The 18,788-nt window shown below is 39.1% G+C and overlaps 1 pseudogene; it reads left to right on the forward strand.

The window, feature by feature from the left end:
• Window positions 1–5,903: 5,903 nt before the first annotated feature.
• Window positions 5,904–6,803, forward strand: LOC110338897 (annotated as a pseudogene).
• The last annotated feature ends 11,985 nt before the right edge of the window (window positions 6,804–18,788 follow it).

Here is an 18,788-nt window from a genome sequence, read left to right on the forward strand (position 1 = left end):
AATGACTGTTTTATTTAGGGGCTTTCACATGTAGGAAAGAAGTGTAGAAAAGCCATTTAGGACATTTTCAATGTCATCATGAACTCTATCTAGTTAAAATATGCCACTCAAACTAATGCAAAGCTACCATTTAATATAACATTTTTCTTTGTTAGTTCATCATCTAATCTATCTATCTATCTATCTATCTATCTATCTATCTATCTATCTATCATCTATCTATCTATCTATCTAAATTTCTCTCTGTTTCTGTCTCTGTCTCTTTCTGTCTCTCTCTCTCTCTCTCACACACACACACACACACACACACACACACACACACCTGTATAAACCCATACTAAAAAACACAAACACATATCTACATTCCATGTCATTAATAGTGACTAACTGCTACATCAGAAGACATTTAATCTTCAGTCTCTTCTCCCATGCTTCTGTCTTCAACTGTTCTCTGGAAAAAGGGAGGAGAAGCTTGATGTGGTTCAGTTTACCAGAACAATGTTCCTGGACACACAGTCAGCTGGGAGGCTTTTTAATCTATAATTAAACTTCAACAATCTATAATTGACTTTCAACAACATTGCTTCTTACTGGCAACACAACCGCACCCTAAAGAAAACAAAGAAGGAAAATTAGACCACTTATATTCAGGACCCTGGTTCTCCTCCCTCCATGGCGCACATATACCCTAGAGGGGGGCCATGGAAGGATTGAGCCAGGTGACCTACAGTCTTCTTAATATGCTCAGTGGCCCAGAATTATTTTTGACCTAGTAAACTAGTGACCTAGCTATGGCATCAATAATGACAACCCTAAATCTAGATATAGAGTACTAAGTAGTATATTTTACACTAGTCTACCGTGGAAGGGGGTGGGGGGTGGATAAAATTTAACTCATAAAGGTTATCTGCCTTTATGTACTAGTGAAATTATTAAAACTCAGTGTGATTATTTTAACATTAAAAGACACTGCTCCTTAAGCCAAAGAGTGTTCATCTTCAGTGTGAAACTTAACTGTAAAAACTGCTTGTATATTATCAAAATATTATAGAAACATTAGTAATAAAATGGACAGGAGCCTATGATTCTTTTTAAATATAATAATCCTTGATATGTTTGTATTTCAGCAGTAACTTCTTGGTGACATAGGCATAACTGAAACCCAGGAGAATGCAGACAAATCCTTTGGCTACTTCATGAAGCACAGAAAAAGCTGTGAGATTAAGTTTCAATTGATCAGCCACCTCTTTTCCCTTCCCAAGGTGTAGTGAGGCTAGAGACAGATGATTAACTAATCAAACACATTTGACAACATTTTTATTCAAATTAAGAGTAAATGTATTCTGATATTTTATGAATCCACTTAGTTAGTAATGAAAATAGGCTTAATTTAGACTTATGCAAGCTAATTTTACACACCATGCCTGCTTCACCATTCAGCAAACTTCTTGTTTTGAAAAGGAGTTTCACCCTAAGGTCTGTGGCCTCTAGACAGAGACCACTGAACCCCATGTCAACAGCCAGCACCAGTGGTCTTCAGAAAGAAAAATGGAGACAATACACCACCGACATAGCTCACAGCTCAGAACAAAAGACATTTTTGCTCTTTGTCCCACTCTTAGAAATGACATGAAGATTGCAAATTGATACTCATTGAAAGTACATCAAATTTATATTCTTTCATGAACTAGAAAAGCCAAGATGAACATGTGCTGATGGAAAGGAATTTGTAAGGATAATGCCCTGCCACATTTACCAATATGAAGAATAGCTAATAGTCTGTCTGCCCCATTCTCCATTAGATACATTTCTGGCATGAGGAACGAAATCCCTCCCCTACCAGTTGTCTGGGGTAGGAAGTTCTTCAGGAGCCACTTGCTCACATGTACTGGCTCACCTTGACAACATTTCCCTCAGTGTCTTGCTCTGCGCCTGTGCAAAGTCACACTCAATGTTTACTAGAGGAATAAATAAATCAAGACAGAGAGCTGTATAAAGATGAAGCTTCCTCCCCTGGTCTTTGCAACTGTTGAGGCTGGAAGAGTTTCTTCCTGCCTGAAGTCATATTCAATTTCAGTTCCCTGGGGCTTTTCTCCAGCTGGTTTTCTAGTAAAGACATCCTTTCTTCCTTCCTCTCCATGAAGCTAAGTGCTAACTACACTCCAGGATTTGACATGTGTTTCTGTTCTTTCACAAAGGGCCATCTTTGCATCAGTCAACTACAGCTCCTTCGCTCTCAAATTGTATTGCAGGTTGGAGGCTGCTTGTGAGTGCCCACTGCCTTTAAGTGTCGAAGTTGGTTGAGAAGGAATGGAGGGGTGGAGAGGATGTTTATGGGAAACATGTGCAAGGGGTGGGAAATAAGGGTGAATGTATTCAAAATGCACTGTACCAAATTCTCAAAGCATTAACCAAGTATTGTTTAAAAATTCCCATGGCATAAATGGCACCCTTACGCTTGAATGCTATGCTTTGAAAATTTATCCTTTCATATATTCTGAACCTATAAAACCATGTTTCCAGGTCTATTTACTATTTTATAATGTAAACACCATGAATATTATTCCATTGTTTTTTGTTTGTTTGTTTGTTTTCTTTTTTCTCTAGGAACTAGAAAGCTTATTGACAGAATAGGAGATGCTCGATGATTATACAATGAATGATAAGCTATGAAGGTCACTGATACATTTTGATTGAAAACAAGACCTACTACACAGGTAGGAACTCCTGCCTCGTGCTGTAAACCTGGCCAAGAACCTATTGTTACTGAGGGCCTAGATTCTAAGGGCTAACCTAGTACTATTCTTTACTAACCGGCCTTAGTATTAAACTGTCTTTTACGTACTCTTCTCTAAATCCTTAGACTAGTGTAGCCTTCTACTCCTACCAGTGAAGCTTCTTATCCCCTGACCACCAAGTAACAAAGATTAATACACAGACCAAAGCTGGCCAGACTTCAGGGAATGAGTATCTATGACATGCTCAGTCCCAAATGAGACATCTAGATCACATTCCTCCCAACAGGGCTCAGGGAACATTTTGGATGAGAGAAAGACTGTAAAAAGCTAGAGATTGGGGAGGACTGCTTTAAAATAGTGTCCTTGGATCCAACAGTGCCACTGTACTGGTGAGCTCTCAGCATCTGAGACTGCCCACAGAAAATGTACATAAGATAAAAGCAGTCAAATATTTAGCATAAGTCATGATGAGCTCACTAAGCCTCACTCCTTGCTTAGGAACTTGACCATGGAAGGCTACAGGGTTAGAGAGAATCCATTTTCTTCAAAGTAGTGGACCCTGTTTCGTTGCCTATGACACAGAGGGTGGCACTATGTTCCATGCACATGTAGACAGAAATGATTACACTTAGCAAGAAAATGAAGAGGTGGCAGGAGGAATTCTGGGAGGTTTTTTTTGAAAGTTGAGTAGAGGGTTGATACAATTAAAATACATGTATAAAATTCTCAAAAGGTGAAAAAATTATTTTTAAAAGATTTCATGAAAAAATTTTAACATGGTATCAATTTCTACAGCTTGTTGTATATGTAGCATGTTGATTAGTAAGTAAATGTTTATATTATTTAATGTTATTATGAGTGAAGAGGGAGGCTCAATGTGAGAAGATTAAAGTATGTGTTATTTACATAAAGAGAGAGATATCATGGAAGATGCAAGGCAGGGCGCTGTCCATTGCTATAAGATATGAACAAATTCAAAGAATTACAGAAGTAAAAGAACTCAGGTCATAACGACAGACCAGGAAAAGGCACAAGAGGATTGTCCATTCAGTATTAGTCTATCATGGCTAAAACAGAATAAGGTGAAGAAAAATAGTAGATCCATTAAGAAACAAACTTGAAAGGTGTTGAAGGGGATAGATTACAAAGAAGCTTGTGTGACAAATTTGAATTTCCTCTAAAGGGCAAGACACTAAATGACTTTCAAAATCAGAAACTTGCCAGTTTTCTTCCTAGAAAAACAGCTATTAGAATTAACTTGTTTTGTGTATTATGATAATAGTGGTGGTAATTTGTGTCACTGAATTCCTGTGTTAAATTTTAAGCTTATTCTGTTCTTTAAAGATCTTTTGTTTCTTGACACCATACCCAGTCCATTAGATGCTGTTACTCACTTATTGGGCCCCACTTTTATTGGAGATGTTTTCTATATAGCAGTTGATAGTCTAGGCTGAGCAGACAAAGCAGGATGTGACTGATGTTCAATATCTTTTATTGCTCTTATTCTCAGTCATCCTTTTCACCAGAGCCTTCCAATTAACAGTTAACATTTTATGATGTTCTTCGGATAGGGTCTTTCCCTATTTGTCTCCATCTTTTACATTACATAGTTCTTGAATACACTTACTTGAGTCTCAACAAGTTTCCTCCTTAAAGAACAGATACAAGAAGGCATTCACTACCTGGAATTCTTTGCCACTTTGTCTAAATTAAAAAAAAAAAAAACAAAAACAAAAACAAAACCCTAATCAAACAAAAAACAACAACAACAAAACTATGTCAGGATGGGAAGATCTCTCAGTAGGGAAAATGCTTGTTTTATAAACATGAGTGCTTATAAAAACCAGGTACAGAAATATCAGAATGTGTCTGGAATTTTAGTACTGGGGAGTTGGAAACAGCAGGGAAGTGTTTGGCCAGGCACCCCAGCTGAACCAGTGAGTTCCAGATTCAGTGAGAGATTCTGTCTTAAAAGGTAATATGAAGAATGATCAAGAATATAATTAAAGTCAACCTCTGGCTTCCAACATATGCGTATACATGTACAGTACGAACACATACATGCATATTCACCACACATACACACCACACCATACCACACCCACGCCCATGCATGCACACACACACACACACACACACACACACACACACACACACACTCACACACACTTTTACTGGGCCAATGCACTTATAAAATAAGAAGTTGTTAGAGCCAGGCAGTGGTAGCACATGGAGGAGTGTTCCTCTTTCTTCACATTCTCACCCACAACTGCTGTTACCTGAGTTTTTGATCTTAGTCATTTTGACTGGTGTGAGGTGGAATCTCACTGTTGTTTTGGTTTGCATTTCCCTGATGGTTAAGGATGTTGAACACTTTTTCAAGTCCTTCTCAGCCATTTGGTATTCCACAGTTGAAAATTCTTTGTTTAGCTCTATACCCCATTTTTTAATAGGGTTATTTGGTTTTCTGGAGTCCAACTTCTTGAGTTCTTTATATATATTGGATATTAGTCCCCTTTCAGATTTAGAATTGGTAAAGATCTTCTCCCAATCTGTTGGTTGGATATTGTATAGACTGGCTTGTTTGTCAGCTTAGCTTAGAATAAGAATTCTCTAAGTGTGCTTGAACCACTCCAAGTATGTCTATGGGTCTGTTTCTAGAGAAAACAGACATGAAGGACAATGCCTGTGGGAGATGCTAAGAGAGCAAAACTATGCAAAAGCACCCAGATAGAAAGAAGATAGAGAGGAGAGAGCCAATCAGCATGTTCAAGTTACATCTTTTGCTAAATGTGTTTGTGCTAGCTGCCATCACTTATAGACAGACTATAGCTCTCCAGGGAGATTCTAGGCTATCAGCCTTGATTGAGGTGGCTGAAGTGTCTAGATTCTTAACTGAGTGGCCATCATGTTTGCTGCCCCTTTAGCATGAAAATAGCTATTTTAAAGATATTTGTACTCCTATCACATAAGCAATATATTTGATACACCATCTATGCTACTGAGCTTTCCTCTATAGGGCCCTGGTTTAGAAAAAAAAACATTATGATAATATACATATAACTTGAGGAAAGAATGTATCTACAGCCTTTCTGCACTACCCAGGGACGGGTTCATATGGTGTTGTTCTTGATTCCCAATGTTACTTAAAGGGAAACTTACACAATGTCTGCAGTCCTTGATGTCCTACAGATGAAGGATGAGGATGTCCTCAAATTTCTTGCTGCAGGAACCCACTTAGGTGACACAAACCTTGATTTTCAGATGGAGCAGTACATCTACAAAAGGAAAAGTGACAGTATCTACATCATAAATCTGAAGAGGACCTGGGAGAAGCTGTTGCTCACAGCTGGAGCTATTGTTGCCATAGAGAACCCTGCTGACGTCAGCGTCATCTCCTCCAGGAACACTGGGCAGCGAGGGGTGCTGAAGTTTGCTGCTGCCACAGGAGCCACTCCAATTGCTGGCGACATCACACCTGGGACCTTCACTAACCAGATCCAAGCAGGATCTTTCAGGGAGCCATGGCTTTTAGTGGTGACCGATCCCAGGACTGACCACCAGCCAGTCACTCACAGAGGCCTCTTATGTCAACCTGCCCACCATTGCTCTATGTAACACAGATTCTCCCCTGCGCTATGTGGACATTGCGATCCCATGCAACAACAAGGGAGCTCACTCAGTGGGTCTGATGTGATGAATGCTGGCCAGAGAAGTACTCCGCATGCGAGGTACCATCTCCCGTGAGCACCCATGGGAGGTTATGCCTGATCTTTACTTCTACAGAGACCCAGAGGAGATTGAGAAGGGGGAGCAGGCTGCTGCTGAGAAGGCTGTGACCAAGGAGGAATTCCAGGGAGAATGGACTGCACCAGCTCCTGAGTTCACTGCTACTCAGCCTGAGGTGGTCGACTGGTCTGAGGGTGCACAGGTACCTTCTGTGCCCATCCAGCAGTTCTCCACGGAAGACTGGAGTGTGCAGCCAGCCACTGAGGACTGGTTAGCAGCTCGCACAGCACAGCGCAGGCCACTGAGTGGGTTGGAGCCACCACTGAGTGGTCCTGAGTTGCTGTGCAGACCCTTGAGCAAAGGGGAAAAGGTGGAAGGAAAATAAAGTTCCTAAAAGCTGAAAAAAAAAAAAAAAAAGAATGTATCTACAGTAACTCCACAATTGTGTATCGAGTTTCTTCTAGAAAATCAGCTGTCTCCACGTTGCTACTCAGTGTTCTTTGATAAGGGATCATGTGATGCTATTCCACTGCTAGACTTACCAAGCAGGAGAAAAAAATGAACAATCTTCCTTTAAGTATGGTTGAGTATCACCGATAGTACCAAGTGCTGTCTATCGTCCTTGTCCTGTCCAGAGAGTACATGTGTGGTTCTCAGGGTTAGAATTTTGGAGTGATGTTGAGATATGATCTCTTATGAGGTAGACATAGAAATAAAATGTGAAACATTTGCATCTTTATAAATTCACAAAAGCTTCAACTTTTAGATCCTTTTTATACCAGGTAACTGATTAATAAGTACAAATGCAGCTCACAGACAACACAGGAGACGGAGACTTATTCTGGAGCTATCGAGTGCCTGTATTTCATGCTCCCCCCCCCTCCCCCCCGTCTCCAATGACAACACTATCATCTCACAAATATTAGTTCTGCTTATTTAGTTGCCTGGACATTTATTTCAATTTTTCCCATATTTTCTTCTTGAAAAATTTAAACTTGGCTTCACAGTCCACTATCCTTTGGGAGAAACAGTGGGCATTTTACCACTACCATTAAACATCAACTATTTTATAAAAGTGTCTGTGCAAAGACAATATTGAAGTTCCTTACCCACGTATCAGCTAGTAGGAAGTTCAGTCATATGAACTTTTAGTATGATGGCCTGTTTATCAATGTATCACACATGTATTATGGGTCTACAAGACAGAAGAGTCAATGAAGATGATTTTTGTATTTAACCTGACAAAATGAAAAGGCATAAAGAAATTGTAGTTAAATCCTCAAAAAGTATGTATCTTAATGATTTGAAACTACCCTTTAAATTTTTTAAATAAGAATATCATGTAATAGATTTGTATTAATTGAGAATTCTATACAGTGTACTTGGATCATGTTTATGCTCCAAACTCCTTCCAGAAGCCCAGCCCCTCCCTACACACCACAGTGCTTTATTTTATGAAGTGGTTAAAATTACATTTATTTGTGTGTACATGTTTGTAAGTACAGGTACATGAGGATGTCAAAGGACAATTCACAGGAATTAGTTTTCTCCTTCCACCATGTGGGTGCTGGGAATCGAACTCAGATCATAAAGCATAGTCAATGACAAGCCCTGAAACTACTCTTGAGAACACAGACTCCATGGCTCATGGAAACCTTTTGTTTTAGGCCATTACCATATGTTGCTTGTCTTAGCATTAAACAGGAGGTGCCTCAACAGATTAGTGGCCCTGCTATCTAGTTGTATCAGAATAAGTGACTTGAGCAACAGTATTCCAAGACTCCAATTATAATTTTTTTTGGCAGACATTTTACTAATTTACTTGTTGCATGTCAAACAACTCTAAACTACAGGTTAGCCCATGTTCCATTTACAACTATTTCTTCCCCAAAAGAAATTTGCATCTTTGTGGTGGATGCTGGCCAGGGAAGTACTCTGCATGCATACCATCTCCCATGAGCACCCATGGGAGGTTATGCCTGATCTTTACTTCTACAGAGACCCAGAGGAGATTGAGAAGGGCGAACACCCTCAAGACACTCTCATGAGGTAACATTGTTTAAAATTAGATATCTTGTGGGCAAATAAATGCAGTTTGTGATAACTGGCTTGTTCACTTTCCAGCTAAAATGATCATAGTTATATTTTGTATTTTCAAAATATGAAAATATAGGTCCTCTTTGGTCTTCTCTTTGGGAGGTGGTTTCAGAGAATCTGGAATCCTTTCTCAGGAAAGCCCTGCTCTTTTCTCTAGGGTTCTTTGAAGCATCTTGGTCTGATGCTGTTGGACTTATTTGTTTGCAGTTTGGAGAATGAAGCCAGGACTCTGCACATGCTGAGCGAGAGTTCTCACAGATAAGCTCCAGCACCAATTTGATGCTTATACAGATACAAATATAATTTCAGATCTGTTGTTAGGTGAAATTCAGGCAGTTTTATTTCAATACAGTACCTCCCTATTAAAGCCTGTAATTTCTACAATGAGCTACTCAGATCTGAATCATTACCATTCCCCAAACTTGCCAAAATACTATCTGCAGCGTCTATACAAGCCCCACTGAGTTACTGCTTAGAATTATTGAACCAGCTTTCCAGGAGATCTGGATGAGTGTTAACATTCAAGGACCTCCTACAGTTTAGTTCTTGACATCCTTTTAATAAGATTGTTTTTGCATAAGGTAAAGTTGACTATTGTTACTTTGAATTTAAAAAGTCCCAACCAATACACAAGTTATTTTGTTTTAAATGGGTCTCCAACATTTCTCTATTTTTTTTTTTTAACATGGGGTATGCAGCACTTTTATGGTTCGTAAAATAAACTTATTGAGAGACATATTCTGGCTTGAAACCTGGGACCTATGAATTTAGATCCCATTGCTTTAACATGGTGTTTGTTGGAAATTTTTTCATTTGCCTAAAATCTCCCTTCCTGTTTTCTAATGAAAAATTTCTCCTGCCTGCATACTGGGCGAACTAAGCACCTCCCAAAGACTGGTATTTATGTTCAAACAGAACTGTCCATCTGACACAGTAACACTATCTCAAAATGTCTTGTGCACAGAATCACCAGGATCCCATCTTCGGAAGATCTGTGATGCTCTAAATCAGAACAACTCAGATGATTTGCATGATTAATTAGTACTTTCCTTGATTAAGGTAAGTAGAGGTGCTGGCTTCCGGGTCACCAGGGAAGTTATCAGAATGTGGGCTTCCCTCCATTCATTCCCTTTGGTATCACTAATGGTGAATTACAAACCAAAACCATCTCATTATCAAGTTCAAGGGCATATTATTGTGCCCTTGAACTTGTAAGCACTGTTTAGGCTGACTTAATACTTCTGTGCACTCTTTAGTGGCCAAGCAGTATACTCTATGAAATTCAGTCTTGTTTTACTATACCCTTAACTTTTTCATTTTGGACTACTTCTTTTTTAAAAAAATTCTTGTTCTTGATATCTTTATCATTCAATGTTGGTCATTCAAATTTTCCAGAGAGTGAAAATATGTGTTGTGTACCGAGCATGCTCTGTGCTTGGAGATGTATCAGTTGAGAGACAGTGTCGTCTCTATGCCTCTTTGGTCACTTCCCTGCAAGATTTCACACATTCAAGAAGGAGATGGTGTCTTTTAAATAGTTGAAGCCTGGATTAGTCTTTTACTATGGTATCTTTAAAATGTGAAACTCTATCACAAATAGAATATAGCTTAGGTAATTTAAAATTACCAAAGCAGAACGTGTGGCACATGCTTGGGACCAGAGCTACATGAGAAGCTAAGCTGGAAGAACTGCAAGTTCAAAGGTAGCCTGGGCTATACAGGTCTAGCTCAACCTAGCCACTTATTAAGACTTTGCTTCATGTGTCTAAAAAGGAAAGTAGCTTTTAAAAAAGAAAAACGTTGAAACAGAATATTGTTCCTACTTCATTATAGGATATAGGTAGATGAATGAGTGAATCTCTGAATTTCTCCCTTCCTTCCTCCCTCCCTCCCTCCCTCCCTCCCTCCCTCCCTTCCTTCCCCACTCCCAAAAGACACCAGCCCATGAAAGCAGTCACCATTTCAGATACACATTTCTCTCATTGCCATCTGTTGCATTATTCTGTACTAACTGTAGAGGACTGGGGCATTGTGGCGAGAGACAGAGGCAGAAGCCCGAGTGGACATGATGGACTTTGTATGTTCAGGACATGGACTGGGAACTGTAGAATGGAAGATGAGAAATCAAGGGCAAAGTTTGTAGGGGTTGGGAGAAGGGGGAGGAAGAAGACATTTTTGCTGAAAGAAGCTGCTTTTGCTCCCTATGGGGAAAACCCATATTCCTATCCCCTGACTTCTGGAGTCGTGCCTGATGCTGCCTGACATTAGCACTTGCCAAACATTTTCAGGTCAAGGGCATATGAAAGCTAAAAGAGTCATAGTCATGCCCAATGTGTAAATGCTCACAGGAGTTCAACCATTCCCATGACCAGAGTCCATTACGATGGTAGTATCTGCCTCTCAAAGCACACTTTGTCCCCTTCCTATCCCCTATCAATAAGCCTCAGCATTCCACTGACTAAAGATGCTCTCAGAATTCATAGTGCCTAGAAAACTTTCTGTGAAGAAATCCCTGGGTCATAACGTGTTTCTAGAATCCAACCCTGGATTAATCTTTCTCCTCTTCAGCTTATCTGCTGCTTCTTTTCTTTACTCCAATAGCCATAGGTAACCAATCAATAATGGCTAATAGTTACTATTATATTGAGGAAAGCATTTTGCACTTATCAGTAATTTGAACCTGACCAAAAATGTAGAAGAGAAGGATTGTTACATACACTTTTCAAATGAAGAACTGAGACACAAACAGGCCAAATGAACTGTTCAAGGTTGCAGCAAAGAAGCAATATTCCTGGCAATGAAGTCCAGCTTCACCTCGCTCCTGTGATTGTGTCTGGACTGCCCATCACAGAGAAGACAGCACAGCTTCATCTAGTTCACCACCTGGGAATTTGCTTCCCGCTTTCTCTGCTTCTGTCTCTGAGCAGTCTTTGCATTTTAACTTTGAATTTTACTTATATTCTTCCTGCAAACCTACTCGTTCCGCCATAGAAGGCCAACAAGATCCTGAGAGTCACCAGCTATTCAAGTTCTTAAAAGTTCCTCCTGGCATGCCAAAGAGCAGGAAAAAGCATATAGCGACAGGCACCAGGTCCCAGGAGACAAACTCTGACAGCGAGATACCATCTGTTTCTACTCCTATCTACTTGGACCATCTGCTATTGCTCAAAATACTGCATGACTGCTACTTGGGGTCATTTAAGGTCAGAAGATTCATCAACTCTTCCACTGTGTCTATCCTAGCCTCTACGTTGCCTTCTGCTGTCTGCTATGCCTGGCTCACCAAAGCCCCATACTTCACTGCCCAGACCCACACCTAGCTTTGACAATTAGATAGATGCCCCCAAAAATGTGGTGGAGGATTGGGTTCCCTGTTTGTAAGAAAGCTGATCAAATAGCATATGAAATTGAAAAACCTATGGCTGAAAATTAGCAAAGGAAGCCACCTCCTCCCCCAAATAAATAAATAGATTCTGAATCATGGATGTGTAGGACCAGAGGCATAATAAAACCACACTGAGATTATGTTTCTTCTACTCTGTATAAACCTCAGCACCATCTGTTAAAAATTTTACTCGCCCTCTAAACCTAGTCCCAAAACTTAGTTAAAATCCCAAGCAATTCTTCAGGAACCCCCTTGTTCCTTCCTGTCATTTACTTGTTCCCAGTCCCTTTCCACTCTCGTGTGCCTTTACAGATTTGTACGCCAACACCAGGTACTGCCTCAAACCTCACCAGACACAGAGATGCTTTGGAAGCAGCATAGGCTGAAACAGGATTTACGGTGGATGAACACCTGCAGAGGGACGGGAGGAAACTGAACTGGACTGAGGGAAAAATTAAACTGTATATAAAAGTAAAGCCCCAGTACTCCCACTTCTGGGGGCAATTGTCCATCACGGTTGTTACTCGGTCACAGTGGGCTTCCTGTCTTCTTCTGCAGGGCTCAGTTGGCTTGTGAAAGTTCCTCTCTGAAAAGACCATTTGGGTGATACAGTTTTAGGCAATTGAGACAGATCCTCACTTAAAGGAGATGCCGCTGAAGGAGCTGTCTTGATTGCCCTCTGTATGTCTAGGCAACACAGCTTCCAAGAAAGTCATCACAGTGGCTCACCTCTGGGTCCACATGGCTGCCTTCCTGAAGACTCCATATTCTGGGTCCTAGTTTTAAAAAAATGCCTCATCGTGCTTTGAGTCTAAAAAGGATGAACTCTTTCTGGTAGTGAGTCCTGTTTTCTGCACTCACAGGGGCTCCTTAGGATGACACCTCATTTTCTAAGCATCATCATTACTTAATGATTTCCTTGATTACTATTGCCTTGAAGGAGTCTGATCTTTCCCTTCTTGCAAAGCCCTTCTTTAGTCTGGTGCCTTAGCTTGTACAGTCCTCCACTCCCCATCTTTAAGTTCTTGGGTGACTCTTTTCATACTTGGTCCATTGTATCTCTCACGTTGCACAAAAGAATTACTGGCTTCAGAGTAGAAGCCTGTACTCCTGGGGTTCCCCAATTGACAGCTCAGAGCTACTTTTGCTATGCACATAATTTCTTTGAAGTCTCTGCATTTTATCTTAAAAATTCAGGTGAATTTTTCACTCAACTATGTGAAATATGTGTTCTAGTTTTAATATTAAAATGCTACTTTAAATTACTTACTAGTGAATAAATTTATCCAGGAAGACATACTAATGTATGCATGGTTTCACATACCTTCTGAAATAACCTTGAATATATCAGCTTTGAATTTATAGAAGTAGGAAGCCATCCTTTCTAATACTTGCTTATAAATATGGCATACAATTCTAGAAAAAGACTTTAGAATATGTTTTAATACTAACTTACATGCATTAAATTAAGTTTTTACAATGCTAGATATTTTATGTATATCCAAAATGAAATTATAAATGAAAAATCAACATATTTCTTCTGAAGAGAGATAGAGATGATCCCATCAAAATATAAATAGTCTCTCAGATCAATTAAATGTCAGTAAATAATATTACCAAGTTATAGTACATAAATTGGAAATATTATTTAAACACAATCCATTAAAGATATGTATATTAGGATATAAATACAACATATTTTAGCAGCTCTTTGATGATATGACTTAAGGATATAACTTACAGTTGTAGAACATGTAGAAATATCTAAGATGTCAAGATGATAGACTCTACAGAAACAAATTACACAGAGTTCAGAGCAATTTTCTTTGCATTTTTTTACCAACAAGTGAGTCTTTCAAAGAAGCAAACAGAAAGCCTTTACTTAGTTACTAACATGGGGATTGCTGATGACCAGCTCTGTAGAAAGCTCTATGCAAGGTGCAGGCAGGGGAAGACACCAGAAATAAACCACCTTTGAGCAACACCTTTTGTAGAGACCAGAGTTGGAGAGAAATACACCCTAGAATTTTAAGTAGTGAACTTGGGCAAGGATCTAGAGCGCAAGCATACTGAAATATTGATGAAAGGCAGGTCTTTGTGCTTTGAGCATCATCCACTGGAGGGAAGGCTTTGGATTTTGGTATAAACACCAAAAGACTGAGAAGTTGTTTAAATAGGTGATGCTTTAGCCATGCACATAGATGGTTTGAGAATACACTGAAGTTAACTACAAAACTATTTTTTCCCAAAGACATTAGACTATTCTAGTTAATTAAATGCCCAGTGTGCATTTATTATGGAAGTACTCTGAAGGATGCAAGATGCGAAAAATTGACACAGTTTGAGACTGTTGCCTACACACTCCTCACTCCCCACCATAGAACTCACAGCTAGTGGGTAGTGCAAGAATGTTTAAATTCTTTGCTTTCACATCTTTGGCCTTTTACTTATTTTTTTTTTAATAGGATTTATTTTCTACTACCCATTGTCTGTTCTGTGAATGTAATGTACAGTCCTGGTTGTGTAGCAGAAAAGCAAAATGAGCCTTTATAAGTGGGCTTCTGCTGCTTCTGCTGCTGGTGTCTCAAAGAAGATAACTCATGGTTAAAATCAAACACTGCCAATCAAGTAGTGTGTTACCATGGCAACAATAAAAACCAGCTCTTCCAGGTGGAATGTTTACGGAAGAATTCAGTTATGGTGACTTTTAATCTGAAATCTAAATGATTAAAAATCTAGCTCTGGAAAGATGCAGACACTAAGAAAGGCATATGCATATGCTCCTACGTAAGAAGCCCTCATAAGGTTTGAGGAGCAGAAATAATGTTAGCATGGTTGGAACTCTGTGGAAGCCATAGGCCGTGCGTGGTAGGTTGAAAAATAAGTGACATCCAGACACAATTAGTAAGTTCTGTGCTCATTTTAAATTTAATTATAATGTTGTTTAAAACATGTAAAACTCAATTCAAAAACTCGTCAAATGGTGCCTAAGTAGAGGTTCTATACAGGTGAATGAAGGAGAATAATGTTTTTGAGATGTTATTGAATTCAGTCCTAAGAGTTTGACTGTAATTTGGATCTGTAACCAGAAGAACAGCATGAATTCAGCTTAGGGATCAGTGTAACTAGCACAAATTGACATGAACAGGAGAGAGAAAGACAGACTCTTATAAATATTTTTATCTGAGGTCCTTTAAGTGGACCAAATACTAGTGTAGAAAAGATGGGAGTTGCTTGACAGGACCCCCTCAAATTATTTTCTAATTTTTACATGTATCATAATAATCTCACAAACAGTTGGGGATTTGGCTATACAAGACTAAAGAAGACTGGTTGGGACAGGGGCTGGAAAGATGGTTCAGCAATTAAGAGCTATTATAAAGACATGGCTCAATTCCCAGCATCCACATGGTAGCTCACTAACATTTATTACTCCAGTTTCAGGGAATCTGACCCCCTCTTCTAACCTCCACAGGCACCAGGTACATACGTGGTATACATACAACATGCAACGCAAGCAAAACACCCATACATGTAAAATAAAAATAAATCTTAAAAAGAAGGCTGATATTTGACCTGAAAATTGGGGAATCAGAAGCATAAAAAGCAAGAGTAATTAAGAATACTTCAGAGGTATAGAAAGAGTGAGAAAAGACACTAAGAAACAGAAATATTTAAGGTTCAGAAACAGCTGGGTGAGACAGTAAGTGATTCATGCAAGGAGAAGCAAATCAAGAAGAGATGTACAGAACTAAAAGTTATCACTTAAAGAATAGAATCAAATGTTTGATCTAGAAGATGATGGTCAACAGCACTGAATGCTCCAGCGGTCCTGAAAAGGAACAAATAAAAAGTGTACATTGGATTATTAATTTCATCACTTGATAAAAGCATAGTCAGAGAAACCACCTAGGAAATTCCATACAAGTGCATGGAAATCAAAGAAGGATAGAGAACAACGACCAAAACTCACAGGAGAAATTCACTTATCTCTGAACATGGAAAGGCCGCCTCTACATGTTCAATGTCCTTGGATGTTTTCAGCAGCAGGCAACAGAATGACTAGGCAAAAAACGGGAACAGGTTGCCAGAGACTGTGGCTGCATAGCTGAAGAGTTAGTGTAACTGTGCTAATGAACACACAGTCTGGAGACTGAGTTACAGGTAACTTTTCTGTGGCTTCCCAGGATTGGAACTGTGGGGAAATTATTCAGCTACCTTGTGCATTTGTTTTTGCATCTACAAAATAGGAATATCAGCCCTTCCTCAGGGACTTATGACATAGAATAGCCAAAGTGTTTTGGGTAATCTATAGTAGATATTCAAGAAGTAGAATTGTATTATTGCCAATATGGTATTATAAATTTCCACACTGTATAATGTAATAGATGAAATTGTAAAAGTTGTATTATTTTATTAACAGTGTGTGCAATAAAACACCTAAACTTATTTTACTGTTTCACATTATAGTCAATAGGCAATTTAACACTGGAAAGAGAAATTTGAGATATGCAAAGATCATAATGTTCTGATTTTTCACTCTCCTTACATACTAATAAGGTCTACTTTTGCCTTAAAAAAAAAATCGCCTATGCTCCTAGTTGAAATTTCAAAGTAGATAGAAATGATTTTGGGTTATCTCTGCTAATGTTTTAAAGGAAGATTTATTTTTATCTGTTTCTGTCTGTGCACATGCCGTTTGTATTTGGATACTCTTGGAGCAGTGAGGAAGGCACAGATCTGGAGTTATCTGTGATTGAGGACTGCCTGCCATGAGTGTCAGGTGGCAAGCTGGGGTCCTGCGTAAACACAGCAAGCATTCAACCAGTCACTGTTTCATGATCCCCACAAGCTTTTATGACACATAGAAGCTAACATATTGAAATGTAGTGATGATGGCTTCAAAACAATGTAAAAGCAGTAAATTCTACTAAATTCACTCACACGGGTAAAATGTTAACTTTATGTTTACATATATGACTTTGTGTACCACTATTTCTCCGATTATAAGAGCATTTAACAAGTTCTTCTCTCTTCAGGAAATGTCATGGACAGATTAGAGCATCATTTACTGGGGAGTTGTATTATATGATTGTAAGACTTCTTTCTTATCACTGGAATTCTGTATCTTGCCCTTTTCCCTTCATGTTATTCCCTAGGATCCTGACTGGTTTCATTTCATCATGTAAGATGTATAATACTCATTTGTCTTTCTCTCTCACTGGCATACTTCATTGAGTATAATGCCTTCTAAGTTCATCCTTGTGATTGTGGAATTCCTCTCAAGCTGACATCAGTTTTAACCTGGCTTCTGGAGATACCATGCTGTATGTTTCTGCGTCACGCACAGGTGCCTTGTCTGCACCTGGGTTCGTACTGAAGAGCTAAACTTCCTAAAATAGAGATGAGCTGCAAGAAAGAATATTATTTATTAATTACACGGGGGAGAACCCAACCCTCTCCCGCATGTCCCATTGTCTCTGCTGAGTGTGTCTCTCAGTGTCGCATTTTCAATGGCTCAATGTCCCAATGGCACGCGGTCCAATCCTCAGCGGAGCTGTGTCCAGAATGCGGGTCCAATCGAGTAGGCGTGACGACATTGGTGGTNGGTCCAGGCGACGAGTGGGCGTTGACAGTGGGCGGTCCGAGGACGCTGTGTTCTGGGACGTCCGGGGAAGCAACTCTTAGTGTGTCTGTAAGGGGCGCAATACAATGCTTAGAGGGTGGCGGGCGAGACCCAACACCATGTAACTTTACAGATGTTTGGAAGTTATTTTATTCATATGAAAAGGTGAACTGCTATTTATTTTATTTCAAAACAATTTCAAGTTCTATAACTACAGTGGACACAAAAACCTTGGAGCACAGCTCAGGGGTAGTGTTTGCCTAACATGCATGAAGCCATAGGCACTAGAGAAAATGACGAAAGAAAACCCTAAGAAATAATAGTGTCACATTCTTGCACCTTAGGTATGGTTTAAATGGTGCATAAAAGATAGGAACGCCAGGAACATGTTTATCACGAGTATAAAAATCATTCCCAATTATTTTCATATAAAGTAGATACAAATATTTATGTTAAATTTCTCTTACTAATCTCACAAATGAAATTATTATTCATAATTGTTTTGTCATGAAGAGCTGAGAATAGAGGAGCCACTGGCTTCACATACATTTTAAAGTTAAATTGAATAAGCTTAAACTAAAAAGAAATCCAACTTGGTGGTGGTGGCCCATGGCTTTTATCCCAGCAGAGGCAGGTTTATCTCTGAATTCTGAGCCAGCCTGGTCTACAGAGTTTCAGGATGGCCACTGTTACACAGAAAAAAATCGTGTCTTGAAAAACAAAAGCAAACAAACAAAAAGAAGTCCAGGTTGTCAGTTATACTCACTTTATCTCAAGTATCTAAAACTCCTATGTAGCTAACGGACTGACTAACACCATTCCTGAAATTAGCTAGCCCTCATCACAGGAGATATAAATATGAATGATTTTTATACTCACAACAAAGCATGTTCCTGGTATGCCTATCTCTTGTGCACTATTTAAACCATACCTAGGTTGCATGAATGTGAAACTATTATTTCTTAGGGCTTTTCTTAGTGTTAGGAATCAAACCTAAGGCCACTTGCATGTTACACATATATATAATAAATCATACTATGTAACATGGATATTCACATGAATTCCTACATGAACGTGAATATATAGTGTGTATATTCACAAAGATTTTTCTTATCTATTTCTTTACCAAGTTGATTTATCTTTCAAATATTATCTCCAGTCAAACCTGAAGCATATGCTAGAGTGTACCCTGAGAAAACAGGCCACATTGAGC

The sequence above is a fragment of the Mus pahari genome, chromosome 22 (genome assembly GCF_900095145.1).
Source record: "Mus pahari chromosome 22, PAHARI_EIJ_v1.1, whole genome shotgun sequence".
NCBI classification, from domain to species: Eukaryota; Metazoa; Chordata; class Mammalia; order Rodentia; family Muridae; genus Mus; species Mus pahari.